Source organism: Cannabis sativa, chromosome 3 (assembly GCF_029168945.1).
Source record: "Cannabis sativa cultivar Pink pepper isolate KNU-18-1 chromosome 3, ASM2916894v1, whole genome shotgun sequence".
Lineage (NCBI taxonomy): Eukaryota > Viridiplantae > Streptophyta > Magnoliopsida > Rosales > Cannabaceae > Cannabis > Cannabis sativa.
Window position 1 is genome coordinate 27797739 of NC_083603.1, and position 19607 is coordinate 27817345.

Below are 19607 nucleotides of genomic sequence, written 5' to 3' on the forward strand. Positions count from 1 at the left end.
TCCCTTTACAGTGTAGATCATTCATATAGAGGATCATTGATCACATTAGGATTATAACAATGGATAACGAATGATGTGTCTATATGGTGGAACATATAGAGCATTCTATATACTGAGAGTGCAATTCTAAGTTCTATGCGTGGATTCAACGAAGAATTAATTAGTCAGTGAATTTTAGTGCTAAATTCTTGATCTACTTATTGGAAGCTCGGTTATATAGACCCATGGTCCCCCCACTAGTTAAGATAATATTGCTTGTAAGACTCATATAATTGGTTTTGATTAATCAATTATAATTCTCAAATTAGACTATGTCTATTTGTAAAATTTTCACTAAGTAAGGGCGAAATTGTAAAGAAAGAGTTTATAGGGGCATATTTGTTAATTATGATACTTTGTATGGTTCAATTAATAAATATGATATATGACAATATTATTTAATAATTATTTATAGTTATTAAATAGTTAGAATTGGCATTTAAATGGTTGAATTAGAAAATTGGCGTTTTTGAGAAAATCAGATGCAGAAAAGGTAAAACTGCAAAATTGCAAAAAGTGAGGCCCAAATCCACTAAGTAGGGCTGACCACTTTTGTAGGGTTTTTCCCTCTGATATTTTCATTATTTTAATGCCAAATAATTCAAACCTAACCCTAGTGGAATGCTATAAATAGATAGTGAAGGCTTCAGGAAAATTACACTTAAATTTCTGACACTTTTGATTTAGAAAAACCTGAGCCTTCTCTCTCCCTATCTTTGGCCGAACCCACTTACTCTTTCTTCTTCCTTCAATTTCGAAAATCCTTAGTGTATGAGTAGTGCCCACACACAGCAAGTGATACCTCAATCATAGTGAGGAAGATCGTGAAGAAAGACTTTCAGCAAGAAGGAGTTTCAGCATCAAAGATTCAGAGAAAGAGATCCAGGTTCAGATATTGATAATGCTCTGCTACAGAAAGGAATCAAGGGTTAGATATCTGAACGGAAGGAGTCATTATATTCCGCTGCATCCAATGTAAGGTTTCCTAAACTTTATATGTGTTTATTTCATCGTTTTAGAAAGTTCATATTTAGGGTGTTAATAAACATACTTGTGAGTAGATCTAAGATCCTGGTAAAATAATTTCCAACATGAACTTGATTCGCTGAAGCTTCCTTGTTCTTGTTTTGTCTGTTGAATCCAGGAGGGAAACCGTGGATTTTGTAACATTTTTCGATCGTATGTCCTAGAATGTTGCAGTGAGTGCAAAAGGGTCGGTTTCTCGTGGGTGGATGAGATTTGTTTGATTGATTGTCATCTTTCTGGTTTCCCTTCTTATCACCTTGAAAAGAAAATGCCATGGCAGAATTGGTGTTGTTAGAATTCGGTGTAGTGCCTCTTTGATTTTCCTCTTGAGTCACTAGATGAAACACCCTATTTACTTCGGGTAAAGGGTCCATAAGGAGTATGCTTCCTCGAACTTGGGAGTAAGAATCCAAGAGCCCCATCAAGAAAGACATGATATACTCCATGTGATGATGATCTTGAAGCTTCTTGACTCCTCCACATGTACATCCCTTGCATGTACATGAAGGCCTGTAGTTGGTTAGTTCTTCCCAAATAGTTTTGAGCCTAGTAAAGTACATGCTACTGGTTCGATTTTCCTGCTTAAGATTCATAAGATCCTTTCTCAAATTGTATATGTGAGGACCATTTTTTTGATGAAAACGGATCCTAAGATCATTCCATATAGCAGAGGTACATTCATCATACAAGATACTTGATGAAATTTCTTTAGAAACAGAATTTAAAATCCAAGATATGACAATGTTGTTATTACGATACCAAGCATTATAAAGATTCAGATCAGAGATGGGGGGTTTAAGAATAGAACCATCGAGGAATCCGATCTTGTTCTTCACTGAAATTGCAAGCTGCATCGCCCTGCTCCACGAGATGTAATTGTCTTGTCCTGTAAGAGGCTGAGAGACCAAAGCGTTTCCAGGATTATCTCCATGATGAAGATAAAAGGGGCTGGCAGGATCTTCCAAAGGGTTCTTGGCAGTGGCGATTCGAAGGCTTTGATTTGTAGAAGAATCGCCAAGATCAACTATGGTTGCAGGAGTTCTGGTTTGATCTTCTTCTGCAGACATTGTGCGAAATCAATGAACAGAGAAAGGAAGAAGATCACCGGAGACGGAGAAGGCAAGAGCCGAGAGACGCAGCAACACCGGAGGAGAAAACACGGGAGCTGGAAGGATCAGACGGGAGGGCTTATCTCTCTCGCTCTGATACCATATTGAGAAATGAGAGAAAAGAGAATTTTCATTAAGAAGCAAGAACAGGTAAGGCAAGCTTTATATAAGGCTTGAACCTTTGAACAGACTAACGGTATTAACAGACAAACCGTTACAACTAAAAATAACCAACTGTCAGAAAAAGATAACAAACAATCCAAAACTAACAATACAACAATACCAATAAACAGAACAAAACCACCTAAGCTAGCTGACCAAAAGACTAAATAAAACAGTAAACTTAATACTTAGATTCATAGCATTGCATTAGAATAGGTTGTGGACCTGTGGTAAATAGCAATTAACAAAGAGTATCTAATAGTGATATATGCTTAATTATGTTAGCCATAAATAAACAGCAAGTAATTAACACCAAGATATTTCAGTAGCCCGGTTGGGCTTGGCCCGACCCTTTTTTTTTTCCTCCATATATAGGGAAATTTACATGCTTTACTAACTTTTCCAATTTTCTTTCAATTATACTGTGACACGCTGAATATAACTTTTTTACCGTTTTTTTTAATTTTAAATCGGCAGTATACTGTCTTGGTTCAAATATGGCCATTAGTTATAGGTTTTTATATATTATGTGGGTTATAGGTGTTTTCATGGGGTTTAGCCTCTTCATTTTTTAAAAAGTAGTACTTTAAAAAGGGATGATTTGACGTGTTATGTCACTTTTTGTGACAGTTTTTTTTTTATCTTTTTTGATGATTTGACGTGGCTCAACAACTCCATCAGTCCAATACCAATTCCATCAGGTTTTGGTGTAGACTTTTCAACTCCAACCTCGGCAACCGCACCCATACAGTTGGCCTCACCAACAAAGTAATTTGAATTTCCATCCCAAATAGGTAAAGCTAAAAGCTCTTTAAACAACACAGAGAAAGCTTCGATGGAAGCCTACCCAAACCATTACCACTTTGTAAATCTCTCCTTTGATCAAGTTGTCTCGCTTTGGGAACCCAAACCATACTCATCCTGGAGCCCGCATGAGTCGTCGCTATTGCCTCTGGGCCCTTCAGTTGGGTTTTATGCCCTAAATAAAACTCATTTCAATATAATCAGATTTACTTATTAATAAAGATCAGAAATAATATTTTATGTTGCATGGTTCACATGATTTATTTCATGATTGTATATATAATGTATGAATTCTTTTTAAGTCCAGAACATATGAGTTTGTTAAAGATTATAGTGTTGTCAGCACAGTGGAATATAATCTTAATTATATGTTCAAAAGTTTATTCCCTGATTTGTCAAAACACTGGATTTAGACTGACATGGTATAATCAGCGATAGGTATTCTTACACCTTGGAAAAGTGTTATGTCCTTCCAGAACATTGGCAAAGTTTACCAGTATCGGATGTATGGAGTATACATCGGAAGGGACCGATATTGAACTTTGATTAGATATATTAAAACTTACCGTAATATCTATTCAATTCAATATCACATGTTGATCCTAGATCAAATGATCTTAATCTTGATATGGTTAGGTTCAATCTCAAGAGTGTTATCCGTGTTCTTTGATTTGTTAGTTAAGCCTACTTTTGGGTCAGGGTGATACGTACATTTTGGGAACACGGTAGTGCAATTGAGTGGGAGCGCTAACATAATTATGGAATCTATAGCTTCTATCTGGCGAATAGAAAGTAAAGGATGATTTCCTTCGAGCTTAACCAAACGAAAATAAATGGTGGAGATCTCATTTCACTTAGCTGAAATATCATTTACACAGGGTTAAGTGTTTTAAGGATAAAATATATTGTAGGGTGTTACGGTAATTTAATCCCTTTACAGTGTAAATCATCTATATAGAGGATCATTGATCACATTAGGATTATAACAATGGATAACTAATGACGTGTCTATATCATGGAACATATAGAGCGTTCTATATGACTGAGAGTGCAATTCCAAGTTCTAAGTGTGGATTCAATGAGGAATTAATAAGTTAGGGAATTTACTTGGTAAATTCGGTTCGACTTATTGGAAGCTCGGTTATATAGACCCATGGTCCCCATACTAGTTGAGACCATACTTCTTGTAAGACTCAGTTAATTGATTTTAATTAATCAATTAAAATTCTAAAAGTTGGACTATGTCTACTTTATGAATTTTCACTAAGCAATGGCAAAATTGTAAAGAAAAGAGATTTTAGGTTTATTTATTAATTAAGAGACTTTACATGTCTAAATTAATAAATATATTAAATGGAAATATTATTTAATAATTATTTTCAAGTTATTAAATAATTAGAATTGGCATTTAAAAGGTTAAATTGGAAAATTGACATTTTTGAGAAAATGGGAATGGAAAATAACAAAATGGGAAAGTTGCAAAGTGAGGCCCAATCCTTTTGTATGGCCAGCCACTATGCATGAGAATTGCCATTTGTAGTTTCCATTATTTTAATGCCATACAATTCTAACCTAAACCTAGAGGGTTTTCTATAAATAGAAAGTGTTAGCTTCAGGAAACAGAGACACAACTTTGAACATTGTTTCCTTCAGAAAAGGCCACACGCCACCTTCTCTCTTTTCTCTCTAAAAATTTTGAAATTCCTTGAGTGATGAGTAGTGCCTACACACATCAAGTGGTATCTCAATCATAGTATGTAAGACTATGGAAATTCTGCATCAAAGAAGGAGAAAAGAAGATCCAGATTCAGATCTTGATTATGCTCTGCTACAGAAAGGAATCAAGGGCTAGAGATCTGAATGGAAGGAGTCATTATTCCGCTGCACCCACTGTAAGGTTTTCTAAACTTTATATGTGTTTATTTTCATTGTTTTAGAATTCATATTAGGATGTTAATCAAACATACTTGTTAGTAAATCTAGATCCTGGTAAAATAATTTCCAACAACTGGCACCAGAGTTATGGTCATGATTTAATTTCACGTAATATGAATTAAAACAATGTTTTATATGTTTTTTTGTTAATTTTGATGGGTTCATGTTGGTGTAATATGAATTAAAACAATGTTTGATATGTTTTTGTGTTGATTTGGATGGTTTCATGTTGGTTTATGTGTTTTTGTGATGAAAGTTTGTGTTGTACGAATTTTTTCCATGAAAAATATTTATTCTATTTTTTTAAAATATTTTATTTGGATTCCTTGTGAAAAATTAAGCAATTTTACTTTTTACGGAACTCGATTTCGATAAAAATTGAGAAAGTTATGAATTTTGGAAAATCGGGATTTCGGGTATGCATGGATGCTCAATCGCTCGCCCAGGTGCTTCGGACAAGCTTCTCTTGCGCGCGTGTGAGCCTCGGCGTGCACCCTGTAGACGCCTAAGTCTGCTGCATACGGGACCCTGCTCCCGCCGAGGTTTCCCGCCCAAGTCACACCGTCCGCGCGCGTAAGGGGCTGCTGGCAGCCTCCTGGGCTGCTGCATGCAGCCTCCTGGGCTGCTTTCCCCTAAAGTTGTGATTTTTGGGATTTTGTCCCAAAAATCTAATTTTTTCATGGGATTGTTTCCCAAAATTCATTTTTCCAATTTTAAATATTTCTAAATTGAAATATTTCCAATTTTAAAATATTTTCAATTTGGAATTTTTCCAATTTTAAATATTTCTATTTTGGAATATTTCCAATTTTAAATATTTCCTATTATGGTCAGATTTAAAAATTTGTTAACTTCTTTAATATTTATTTATTATTTAATTATAAGATTAGATATTTTGATATTTAACATATTTTAAATTAAAAGATAACTTTGTCTTTTTATTTAAAATATTATATTAAAATTATCTTATATGACAAATAAAATAATTAATAAATTTGAAATTAACATAGATATTTTGATAGATATACTTACCATAATATTTTCAAATTCAAAATTTTTTATTTTGTTAAATATTTAATTATTTATAAATTATAAGTTTAAAAATGATATTTTTTCTATATATATATATCATTTTTTCCTTATTAGAAATTTATAAATCATATCTTAAATATTTGAATAACATAGATATTTTTGTAGAAATTTGAATATTGCTTAATTTGAGATATTTTGACATATAATTATGGTAATTATTATTCATTTATTATTTTATTCCTAAAATAATAATTATCTAACCAAATCTATTTTAAAATTAGTTTATTTTATTAAATTATAAGATCTGAAAGTGATATTGAAGATTCTTTCCTTTTAAATCATTGATCTTATTAGATATTTAATTTATTTTGATTCAAATAAACCTAGATATTTTAAAATTAGTTTCCTTTAGTTGGTTAGTTTAAGAATAATAATTTAATTATATTAATATCTTATTTTCACATCTGTTACATGGATAATGTTTGTTTATTAATATTGTTTATTCAAAAATTTTTTTACAAACCTATTATTTATCTGATCTAAATTGCTATGATTAACTTGTTGACAGATCCAATTATCTGATTTTAATCATAGTCCAATTGACGATAGATCTTATAAATAATTTTTAACAGGTAAATTTTGTACTTCTTTCATCTGTGTAAACCTAGTAACATGATAGGGCCCATCCAAATCATTTGACCTGTGTGAGCCTATATGTTTACTTTTGGGCTTAGATGCATATAGGAAGCCCATTTAAGTTTTTACGAAGTAAATGTACTAGGTTGCTAAAATAAATTTTGACATAAGTAAATTTATTTAGGTCCAATTAGATTTGGGCTTATTCAATGAATAACAATTGTTTATTTAAAGGTTAAATTCCTCTCTTTTGGGCCTTGTGTGAGAGTTGGGGGCCAATAGAAGTGGGTACGACATACTGAACCCAGTTCCCCCTCACATGAACTACCCCAATTGTGAAGGCCAATTTGCCTTATTTAAATAATTGTATTTGGTTAATTATATTAGCCTAACCTAATTAAAATTGAATTAGCAACATAATTAACTTTTAAAATATATGAAATTATTTTTCATGTAAAATTTTAAAGTTAATTTTAGAAAAATACTTAGTTAATGATATATATATTCTAGATAGTTATTTCTAGTACTAGTTATTATTTCTAATATTAAATAGGAAAATATCATTGATTGTGAAATTAATTGTTTCATAATTAATTTTGGTACAATCTAAGTTTAGTATATTTTCCTAGTATTAAACTAGAATTAAAAAATTAAGTTTCCTCTATACTTAATTATTTATTTCTTAAATTTAATACATTTAATTGAATTGAAAATTTCAATATCTAAGTTGATTTTCATCATGATACTTAAATATTGTTATTTTCATGTTATTTAGTTAAAATTAGAAATTATTTTAAGTTTGGAATCTTAATTCAGAATAACTTAAGTTTGAATAATTTTCAAAATATATTTTATTTTATTTTATTAATCATTTCCCAAAATTTCGAAATTGCATTTCTTTAATGTAGAAATTTCAAATTTTATTTAAAAAATAGATTAAAGTTGAAAATTATTTATTTTAATTTTGGACCAACTTAAATCAATGATTTTTTATTTAATGATTAATTAAAATAAATGAACTAAAATATATAATAATTAGAAATTGAATTAATTAGTCTATGAAAGTCTAGATAGATATTATCTGTTTTGCTTGAAGTATTTTTCTAGTGTATTTAATTAAATAGAAAATTAATATTTAAGTTGATTTTAATCATGATACTTAAATATTTAATTAAATAGGAAAATTATATTTTTTGTTGAAAATTAATTTTTTATAAATTTTGGGGCAACATAAAATTAGAGTAATTTTCTAGGATTTATTTTTATTTTATTTTAAAGTATTTTCGAAAGTAGTATTCTTATACACTTCATTTTTCGAAATGCAATATATATTTATAGAAAATTAAATTTGAGTTGTAAATTAATTTAAATTAATTTTGAAACAACTTAAATTGAATAATTTTCTAAATATTTTTGGAAATTATTACTAAAATGGAAATAATTCACGTTATTTTCATATCCATCTAAATATAATTTATAAATATTAAATTAAAATTTATATTTAGAATTTTTCATTCTAAATTGGAAATTTTAATTAAATAAATGTATATTTAAAATAAATTAATTAAAATAAATATTAGAAGAAAATACAACCTTCATTAAATAATGAGCTTTATTATTAGGATATTCGATCTCCATTGTTGGTTTTACATAGCTATTATTTTAGTGAGTAATCCTCCCTAATGGAGGAACGTTCATTAGGAAGTTAGCACCGTTTAATCTCGAAAGATAAGTAATCTTGTAAGTTTTTTATATAGTTTTGATCACCCTAATGGTGACGACTGTATAAGACTTGCAAGAATATGAAACAATGGTGGAAGCTCATAAGATAGAATAGCCTTGACTCTCGCCTAAACGGGACAACGCGGATTCACATCTGGATCGAATAAAAGGTTGCTAGAATGTTGATCATTTTAGATGAGCTGACAACTCTATTCAATGGATGGTAGCTTTGACTCTCGCCTAAACGGGACACTAATATCAGTTTGTTGAAAACCTTGGAAATTATTTAGGATTGTATGTTTTAGTATTTTCACTTGTCATTCCTACTTGCTATATGCTTTAATAATTTCTGAATTGTGTATGAATTTATATTGAACCATGTTATTTTCTGTTATTAAATTGTAGTTTAATTTCGAATCTTCATTGTTGGTCTAACTTGGTTTGTCTTTCTAATGAGATAAATTCCTAATGGATTTTCACCATTAGACTAACATAATAGTGTTAGATCTCGAAAGATAAATATTGTATATGCAACATCTAGCTGTTCATCAATTGATGACACCTTAGACTAGTATTTTACAATATGAAACAAGAAGATTTTATAAATAAGATTACTTTGACTCTCGCTAATCGGAGCATCGTTGGATTCATATTTAAAACGAAATTATCCTAATTCCTCTTAGCTTATTCATTTCGAATTAGCTCCATGACATATCAATTGATGAATGGTCTTTAAATCATATAAAGTCATTCTATATTTTCTCTTAAGAAATTAAATGACAAATAAGATTATATTCCCGAAATTCTATCCCGAAATGATATAAATCGTCAATCTTAAAAATCTCCTACTTGTATGGGCAAATCAACTTAGAGTTAAATTAGTAGTGGTGGTCCAAGAAAGGATTACTCATTATACAGTTACACTTTCACAAGTGTTTAATAACCATTTTCTATCAATGGATTCGAACTGTATGAGTTTAGTATTCTGTGACCAGAATCCGCTTGCACTATTCTAAGAACTCTTTGTTGTAACTAAAAGATACAACTACATTTTATAAATCTATGGCATTTGTATCTTGTTCATAGTGGTTTTGACAAGATCATTCTCTGCAAAGAGTTAATATGCCTATATCCAGTGAAATTAAGTTCATCTCATTCGCAGATGGATGTACATTGAGGGGTGGATAAGAGTCTTCATTGTATTCTTAAAACGATCACTCTAGATTTTACCTTATGCAAAAGAAATTTGAAATGTTTGAAAAATTTCATGAATTTCTAGCAATGGTAAGTGGTTAAAGATCTTGCGAACTGATAGGGGTGGAGAAAAAGTTAGTAGATATGCAGTTCAAAGATCATTAATTTGATTTTTGAATTATATCCAAACTTACCTCCCCAGAAATTCGAGTTGCATATTGATGATTAGTTACTAGTCGTTGCCTAAATCCTTCTATGGTAATAAAATTTCAGAATGATGCAATGGTTGTATACTTAATGTAAATCATTACTAGATTCATGGATGACCTAATCGAAATCTTGGGAAAAGCTAGAACTGCTAACCTATGTTTGTTAGCTATTCTAAGAGATTAGGGGTGGAGCATCCCATAGTCATTAGATAAGAAAGTGTTTGTTTAAACAAATACTACTTTTCTAAGAAAATGACTAAGTCTGAAAATAAAGTAGCAAATAAAGGAGATATTTTTTCTTGATTCCATAAGTGTTCTATCATCTTATTCGTTACAAGATGATCCCACTGCCTCTGTTGTCTTAACACAACTGAAAAGGTCTATACCATTTAGTTTTCTTAAACATAATTCACGGTACCTTGTCGTAGTGGGAGAGTTTCAAGGAACTTCACCTTCTTATGACTTGGAAGACACTAGTTGTAACGCCCTAAATAATTAGGCACGCTACCCAAAATGCTTATGAAACCCTAATCCCCTAACCGGGATTACTAATTAAAAACAGCACAGAATTTAAACTTTTATATTAAACAGACTGAAAATAAACTTGTAATATATTTAAACTTTTTCAAACATAGTTGGGATCCCAAAAATATTTACAAAATTATTACAAGTTCTTTCTTACTAGCCGACCTAAGCGGCAAAACAGAATACAAAAGTCAACACTGTTAGACCCATAACCCGCTTGGTCTGAAGTGGCATGAACATGTACATTCTTCGCCCTGCTCCTGAAACTCATGGCTGATCAGCTAATGCCTTACCCTTTCACCGCACAAGAGAGCACCCGTGAGCCAAGCCCAGCAAGACAGTATAAATCATAACAAATATATTATGCTCATTCACATATGTCTGTATAGCACAGACCTGATCATTATTTCATCATGCCCATTTATGTCTACGTGGCATAGACCTATGTGTTGCGCTCACACATCTAATTAAATCTACATGACGTAGACCCACGTGTTACTCTCACACGTCTAAATACATTAAGGCCTTAGAAGCGGTTCATCTCGGTTATGAGTACCGAGTCCAACCTGATTATGCCTTGAGCACATAATCCTTAAATCTCATTTCAATTAACATGGCATGGCATTTATACACATATATCACTAGGGTAATAACCCTAGGCTATTAGACCGTTCCTATTAGGGTAATAACCCTAATCCCGGTTACTTAAACATTCATGCATATCATTCTCAACATAAGCGCCACTGCGCATACTCTACGTGCAAACTACTGTCTTACCTGTTGTCCCGCAATAGTAGAGATTCCAAATCCCCGGGTGCTCGACCGAGTGCGGCAATCCTAGTCACACACAATCCGGGATTTTCACAAATAGGGTTAACCCCTGATTTCACATTCATAAAATAAATTCATGGCATTTTAAATACAGATAATCACATAGAGCTCGAAAAGAGCTTTCCAACGGTATAAAGAACGTCCCAAACGGAGTCCCGAGTCAAAAGTTATGGCCAAAACAAAATTGAGAAAAACAGAATTTCTCACTTTGCCCGGATCCAGTCGCGGCGGCCGAAAATCCCGTCGCGACTACTGGGTTTAGAACACCCCAAAACTCCATTTTTAAGGTCTTAAACATGCCCACTTTACCATATATTCGAACCTCAACCAAATCACAGAGTAAAAACACAAATTTCAAGCTTAAATTCACCACAGAATATGTATCCCACAAATTAGATTAACAACACTCAAGCCAAGCTCAACACTTGAGCAAAATTCAACCTAGAAATCAAGTCTATAATCATGAACATCAAAACCCCAAATACCTCATGCTTGAACACAACAAAAATCAGAACTTAAGGTTAGATTTCAAACACAATATAACCTTAGAAATCTCATCTGAAATTACTAGTAAACATACTCCTCAACTCAACAATATAATCAAGCTAAAACATTAAGATTAACACCAAAATCACCTCTAATTCCACTATCATGCATCCATAATTTTAAGAAAATCAAGAACACCTTAATTCATTACATAACATCAGAAATTAATAAATCAAAAAGGCTAAAGATCATTACCACAAGTTCCTCAAGTTCTTCCCAAGCAAGAACATCCACAAAGCTACACCAAATCAAGCCCTTTTTTCTCAAAATCAAGATTTCTAAAAGAAAGGGTTAGAGAGAGAGAGAGGGGTCGGGTGTGAGGGATACAAAAACCAGAAATTCATTTACTTCTCTAAAAAAAATCAGCTTTTACCAAGTATAGAAAATAAAGGTCAAATGACCATTTTGCCCCTAAGGCCAATTTTTCACCTATTCACACATACAAGGGCATTCAAGTAAATTCATACTCAATTATTTTCAAATAAAAATTCAGATTATCACCCATAAATAATAATGCCAAATAAATCAATCAAATTTAGATTTCGGGCCCGAACCCAGTTCGGCCTGAAATTCCCGGGTGTGACTATGCCGCGCCAACCTGTCAGAACACACCTGAAAAGACAACACAGGCATACTATATAATAATATAGTTCTATTAAGCACGTAATTAAATTAATCTCAACAATTTACCCTTCTCGGGTCATAATTACCAAAATGCCCCTGGCTCACCAACGGGGTCTTAACATGTTAAATTCATATAATTTCACATATGTTGAACTATATAATAATATAATTCCTCAATTAACTCATAATTATCTAGTTAGGGTTTTGCTAATCCTTTTCTTATTCCCGGGTATTACAATTACCCCCTCCTTATAGAAATTTCGTCCCGAAATTTACCTGAACAACTCCGGATATTTTTGCTGCATATCCGTCTCGAGCTCCCAGGTTTCCTCCTCTACTTTACTGTTCTTCCACAGTACTTTCACCAGTGCCACAGTCTTGCTTCTCAAGACTTTTTCTCTTCTATCAAGTATCTGCACTGGTTGTTCCTCGTATGATAAATTCGGTTGAAGTTCCAATGCTTCATAACTCAGAACATGAGACGAGTCTGAGACATACTTCCGAAGCATTGAAACATGAAACACATTATGTACAGCTGCCAGCGCTGGGGGCATAACCAACCTGTACGCTACTTGCCCTATCCTTTCTAAGATTTCAAAAGGTCCAATGAACCTCGGGCTAAGCTTTCCTTTCTTCCCAAAGCGTTTTATGCCTTTCATCGGAGATATTCGGAGAAATACCATGTCCCCGACTTGAAAATCAATATCTCGACGCTTTGGATCGGCATAACTCTTTTGCCTACTCTGAGCCGCGAGCATTCGCGCTCTAATCTTATCAACTGCCTCACTTGTTTTCTGAACAGCCTCGGGACCCAAGAACTTTCTTTCACCCACTTCATCCCAGTGAATGGGCGATCTACATTTTCTTCCATACAAAAGTTCATAAGGAGCCATCCCGATTGTTGCCTGATAGCTGTTATTATAAGAAAACTCGATCAGGGGAAGGTACTTTACCCATGATCCCTCAAAGTCAAGCACACATGCCCGTAGCATGTCCTCTAAAATCTGAATGGTCCTCTCAGATTGCCCATCCGTCTGAGGATGAAAAGCTGTGCTGAAATTTAACTGAGTTCCCATAGCTCGATGCAGACTTTCCCAGAATCTCGATGTAAATTTTGGATCTCTATCCGACACAATGGACTTGGGGACACCATGCAGACGCGCAATTTCTCTAACATATAACTCAGCATACTGATCAATGGAGAAATTCGCCCGAACAGGTAAAAAGTGAGCAGACTTTGTAAACCTGTCTACTATGACCCACACAGAGTCAAACTGTTCCGTGGTTCTAGGCATACCTACCACGGAGTCCATAGCTATATCTTCCCATTTCCATTCTGGTATTTTCAGCGGCTGCAGCAACCCTGCAGGTCGCTGGTGTTCAGCTTTTACTTGCTGACACGTAAGGCACTTTGCAACATACTCAGCGATGTCATTCTTCATGCTTGGCCACCAAAACATGGCTTTCAGGTCTTGGTACATCTTTGTCGACCCTGGATGAACTGAATAAGGAGTCGTGTGAGACTCATCCACGATCTCTTTCTTGATGTGCTCATCCATAGGCACACAAACTCGATTCCCAAATCTCAACATTCCCGTTTCATCTACTGAAAAATCACTAGCCTTCCCAGCCGAAACCCTAGCTCGGGTTTTTATCAATTCTGAATCTTGCTTTTGTGCTTCTTTAATTCTCTCAAGAAGAGTGGATTGCAGGGTAATATTAGCCAGTTGCCCTACAACCAACTCAATCTGAGCTCGAGTCATTTCATTTGCTAGCTGTTGGGAGATTTGCTTCATAGTATTCAACTGACTCTGACCTTTTCTACTCAAAGCGTCAGCAACCACATTGGCCTTACCAGGATGATAAAGGATCTCACAATCATAATCCTTCACCAATTCTAGCCAACGTCTTTGTCTCATATTCAAGTCCTTCTGGGTGAAGAAGTATTTCAGACTTTTATGATCAGTGTATATCTCACATTTCTCGCCATAAAGATAATGCCGCCAAATCTTTAGCGCAAATACCACTGCTGCGAGTTCTAAATCGTGAGTAGGGTACCTCTGCTCGTACTCCTTTAACTATCGAGAAGCATAAGCTATTACCCTCCCAGCCTGCATAAGCACACAGCCGAGACCCTGTCTCGAGGCTTCACAATATACCACAAACTTTTCCTTATCTGAAGGAAGAGTTAGTACAGGAGCGGTAATCAAGCGTTGCTTTAACTCTAAGAAACTTTTCTCACACCGATCAGTCCAAACAAACTTCTGGTTCTTTTGGGTCAGCTCCGTTAAGGGTACAACAATCTTTGAAAAACCCTCAATGAACCGACGATAATAACCAGCCAAACCCAGAAAACTTCTGACCTCTGTAGCTGACTTCGGTGCTGGCCAATCCCGAACAGCTTCAATTTTGGCCGGATCCACCATAATCCCATCTTTATCCACTATGTGCCCCAAGAATGAGACACGGGATAACCAGAATTCACACTTTTTGAACTTAGCATAAAGCTTGTGATCCCGTAACCTTTGCAAAACCGCTCTGAGATGCAACTCATGCTCTTCTTCTGTCTCAGAGTACACCAAAATATCGTCAATAAATACAATCACGAACCTATCCAGATAATCCTTGAACACTCGGTTCATCAAATCCATGAATGCCGCCGGGGCATTAGTGAGTCCAAAAGACATCACAAGAAATTCATAATGTCCATACCGAGTACGAAACGCAGTTTTTGGGATATCTTCCTCTCGAATTCTCAGCTGATGATAGCCTGAACGAAGATCGATCTTGGAAAAGACCGTCTTCCCCTTTAGTTGATCAAACAGATCATCAATTCGAGGTAAAGGATACTTGTTCTTAATGGTAAGCTTGTTCAACTCCCGGTAGTCAATACACATTCGCAGGGTTCCGTCTTTCTTCTTTACAAACAAAACTGGAGCACCCCAAGGTGAGTAGCTCGGCCTAATGAATCCCAGATTCAATAATTCTTGCAACTGTATCTTCAATTCCTTCAACTCAGCTGGATCCATTCGGTACGGTGCCTTAGACACTGGATCCACTCCCGGAGCCAGTTCAATAACAAATTCAATTTCCCGAACAGGTGGCAATCCCGGCAAATCTTCTGGAAAGACATCAAGGAACTCACATACCAATCTCGTATGCTCAGGCCCTGATGTCACAGGTTGGCTAGTGTCCACTGTAGTAACTATGAACCCTAGACAACCTCTACCCATCAGGTCTTTAGCTTTCAACAACGATATTCTCGGTATGCGTGCCCCCTGAACTTTACCCACGAACACTGCTGGGTTAGCACTATCGGGCTCAAACACCACCATCTTTCGCTTACAATCAATCATTGCTCCATATTTAGACAAAAAATCCATTCCCAGGATTATGTCAAAATCAGATAATTGCAGTTCAATTAGATTGGCGGTCAATTCACAACCGTCAATCCAAAAAGACAAGGACCGAATCCACCTTGTGGATACTATCAGGTCTCCCGAAGGTAACAGGGTTCCAAACCCCGAAGCATAAATATCACATGGCTTATGTAAACTTTCTATCACTCTACTCGATACATATGAATGAGTAGCTCCCGAATCAAATAACACAGTATAAGCACAACCATTAATAGATAACTGACCTGTCACAATTGACGGACTAGCATCAGCATCTGCCTGAGTTATAGTGAAAAGTCGTCCCGGGTTCTGAGCAACATTCTTCTTAGGCTTTTCTTTCTTGGCTTGGGGACAGTCTCTGATAAAGTGGCCCACCATGCCACACTGGAAACATGCCTTAGCTCGGCACTCACCAGGATGATGCTTCTTGCATTTAGGACACTCAGGGTATGACCGGAATGAGGACCCGCGGCCTTGACACCCACCTCTGTTTCCCCAAAACTTTCTATTTCCTCCTGAAGCTCCGGAAGCCTCAGCTTTCCGCTTATGCTCAGGGTTGCTACTGTCGATCCCCTTACTGAAATTACCACCAGCAGGAGGGTTTGATGCCATGGCGGCATCCTTTACAGCCTGCTCTTTCATCACTTGCTGCTCGGCCTCTTCAGCAATTAAGGCCAAGTCTACCACTCTCTTATACAGAGTGTCATGGGATGTGGTAATTTTCAAGTCTCGACTGATTGTAGCATTCAGTCCTCGAACATACTTCTGCTTTCTGGTGAAATCTGTAGGCACCAGATCACCAGCAAATTTAGATAACCGATCGAATTCCAGAGTATACTCGGCCACAGACATTTTCCCCTGAGTCAACTTCACAAAATCTTCTTGGTGTGAAGTCCTTACAGCCACATTATAGAACTTTTCCTCAAAAAGTTTCTTAAATTCATCCCATGTCATCACACTGACATCCCGGGTTTGATTCACTATGTCCCACCAGACGCGGGCATGATCTTGAAACATAAAGGCCGCACAATTTACTCTCTTAGTTCCCGTCACCCCCATATTATCGAGGATACGGGTAACAGTGCTCATCCACTGATCGGCCTTAATAATATCAATACCTCCCAGAAAAACTGGAGGTTGCAGCTTCACAAACCGCTCGAACACAGAGTCCCGGTGCGGCATAACATACCCTTGGTTACCCACCACTGGCACAGGAGCTGGTGGTAACCCTTGATTAGCTGGGACAGCTTGTTGCCTCAAACGTTGCAACTCTTCTTCTTGACGAAGTATGACACTCCGCATTTCATGAAACATCTGCTGCCAATCAGTAGGAGGATTAGCATTAACAGCCTCCACATTATCCCCCGGATTTTGCGGAGGTGGAGGCGGTGCTGGTGGATCGGTTCGGGTAGCCCCGGGCTCTACTTGCTCGCCCTGTGGTCTGGATGATTGCAGAGGGTCCATTACTAGTACCCCTGTAATCAACAACCCTAGCGAGTTAAGCACCGATACCACACTTACGCACTTAATGCCTTAAACCCTAACTCATCTATTTACCTCATACATATTTACATAAACAAATAACATTTATAGCATGGCATCACATAACACATACATACTCTAGATGCTTGCATACTGCCTAAAATGGAAAGCGGTAAACAGATGATTCACACATACAGTCAAGTATTTACTCTCAATACTTACTGCACCATGAGTCGAGCTTATCTCTGACGACGAATGTACATGTTCAGCCGGTCTACAGGAAGTTTAAAAACCTTGGCGCTCTGATACCAAATTGTAACGCCCTAAATAATTAGGCACGCTACCCAAAATGCTTATGAAACCCTAATCCCCTAACCGGGATTACTAATTAAAAACAGCACAGAATTTAAACTTTTATATTAAACAGACTGAAAATAAACTTGTAATATATTTAAACTTTTTCAAACATAGTTAAGATCCCAAAAATATTTACAAAATTATTACAAGTTCTTTCTTACTAGCCGACCTAAGCGGCAAAACAGAATACAAAAGTCAACACTGTTAGACCCATAACCCGCTTGGTCTGAAGTGGCATGAACATGTACATTCTTCGCCCTGCTCCTGAAACTCATGGCTGATCAGCTAATGCCTTACCCTTTCCTGCACAGTAGAGCACCCGTGAGCCAAGCCCAGCAAGACAGTATAAATCATAACAAATATATTATGCTCATTCACATATGTCTGTATAGCACAGACCTGATCATTATTTCATCATGCCCATTTATGTCTACGTGGCATAGACCTATGTGTTGCGCTCACACATCTAATTAAATCTACATGACGTAGACCCACGTGTTACTCTCACACGTCTAAATACATTAAGGCCTTAGAAGCGGTTCATCTCGGTTATGAGTACCGAGTCCAACCTGATTATGCCTTGAGCACATAATCCTTAAATCTCATTTCAATTAACATGGCATGGCATTTATACACATATATCACTAGGGTAATAACCCTAGGCTATTAGACCGTTCCTATTAGGGTAATAACCCTAATCCCGGTTACTTAAACATTCATGCATATCATTCTCAACATAAGCGCCACTGCGCATACTCTACGTGCAAACTACTGTCTTACCTGTTGTCCCGCAATAGTAGAGATTCCAAATCCCCGGGTGCTCCTGACTGTGTGCCGCAATCCTAGTCACACACAATCCGGATTTTCACAAATAGGGTTAACCCCTGATTTCACATTCATAAAATAAATTCATGGCATTTCAAATACAGATAATCACATAGAGCTCGAAAAGAGCTTTCCAACGGTATAAAGAACGTCCCAAACGGAGTCCCGAGTCAAAAGTTATGGCCAAAACAAAATTGAGAAAAACAGAATTTCTCCTTTGCCCGGATCCGGTCATGGCCGAAAATCCCGTCGCGACTACTGGGTTTAGAACACCCCAAAACTCCATTTTTAAGGTCTTAAACATGCCCACTTTACCATATATTCGAACCTCAACCAAATCACAGAGTAAAAACACAAATTTCAAGCTTAAATTCACCACAGAATATGTATCCCACAAATTAGATTAACAACACTCAAGCCAAGCTCAACACTTGAGCAAAATTCAACCTAGAAATCAAGTCTATAATCATGAACATCAAAACCCCAAATACCTCATGCTTGAACACAACAAAAATCAGAACTTAAGGTTAGATTTCAAACACAATATAACCTTAGAAATCTCATCTGAAATTACTAGTAAACATACTCCTCAACTCAACAATATAATCAAGCTAAAACATTAAGATTAACACCAAAATCACCTCTAATTCCACTATCATGCATCCATAATTTTAAGAAAATCAAGAACACCTTAATTCATTACATAACATCAGAAATTAATAAATCAAAAAGGCTAAAGATCATTACCACAAGTTCCTCAAGTTCTTCCCAAGCAAGAACATCCACAAAGCTACACCAAATCAAGCCCTTTTTTCTCAAAATCAAGATTTCTAAAAGAAAGGGTTAGAGAGAGAGAGAGGGGTCGGGTGTGAGGGATACAAAAACCAGAAATTCATTTACTTCTCTAAAAAAAATCAGCTTTTACCAAGTATAGAAAATAAAGGTCAAATGACCATTTTGCCCCTAAGGCCAATTTTTCACCTATTCACACATACAAGGGCATTCAAGTAAATTCATACTCAATTATTTTCAAATAAAAATTCAGATTATCACCCATAAATAATAATGCCAAATAAATCAATCAAATTTAGATTTCGGGCCCGAACCCGGTTCGGCCTGAAATTCCCAGGTGTGACTATGCCGCGCCAACC

At 35.6% G+C, this 19607-nt stretch overlaps 1 long non-coding RNA gene across 1 annotated transcript; it reads right to left on the minus strand.

Moving 5' to 3' along the window:
* Window positions 1-17659: 17659 nt before the first annotated feature.
* LOC133035447 (uncharacterized) lies at window positions 17660-19325 on the minus strand. Its single transcript, XR_009686659.1, has 2 exons — window positions 19204-19325; window positions 17660-17934 (listed from the first exon to the last, which is right to left on the minus strand). It is a non-coding gene; the product is annotated as an uncharacterized LOC133035447 (long non-coding RNA).
* Between the last annotated feature and the right edge of the window lie 282 nt (window positions 19326-19607).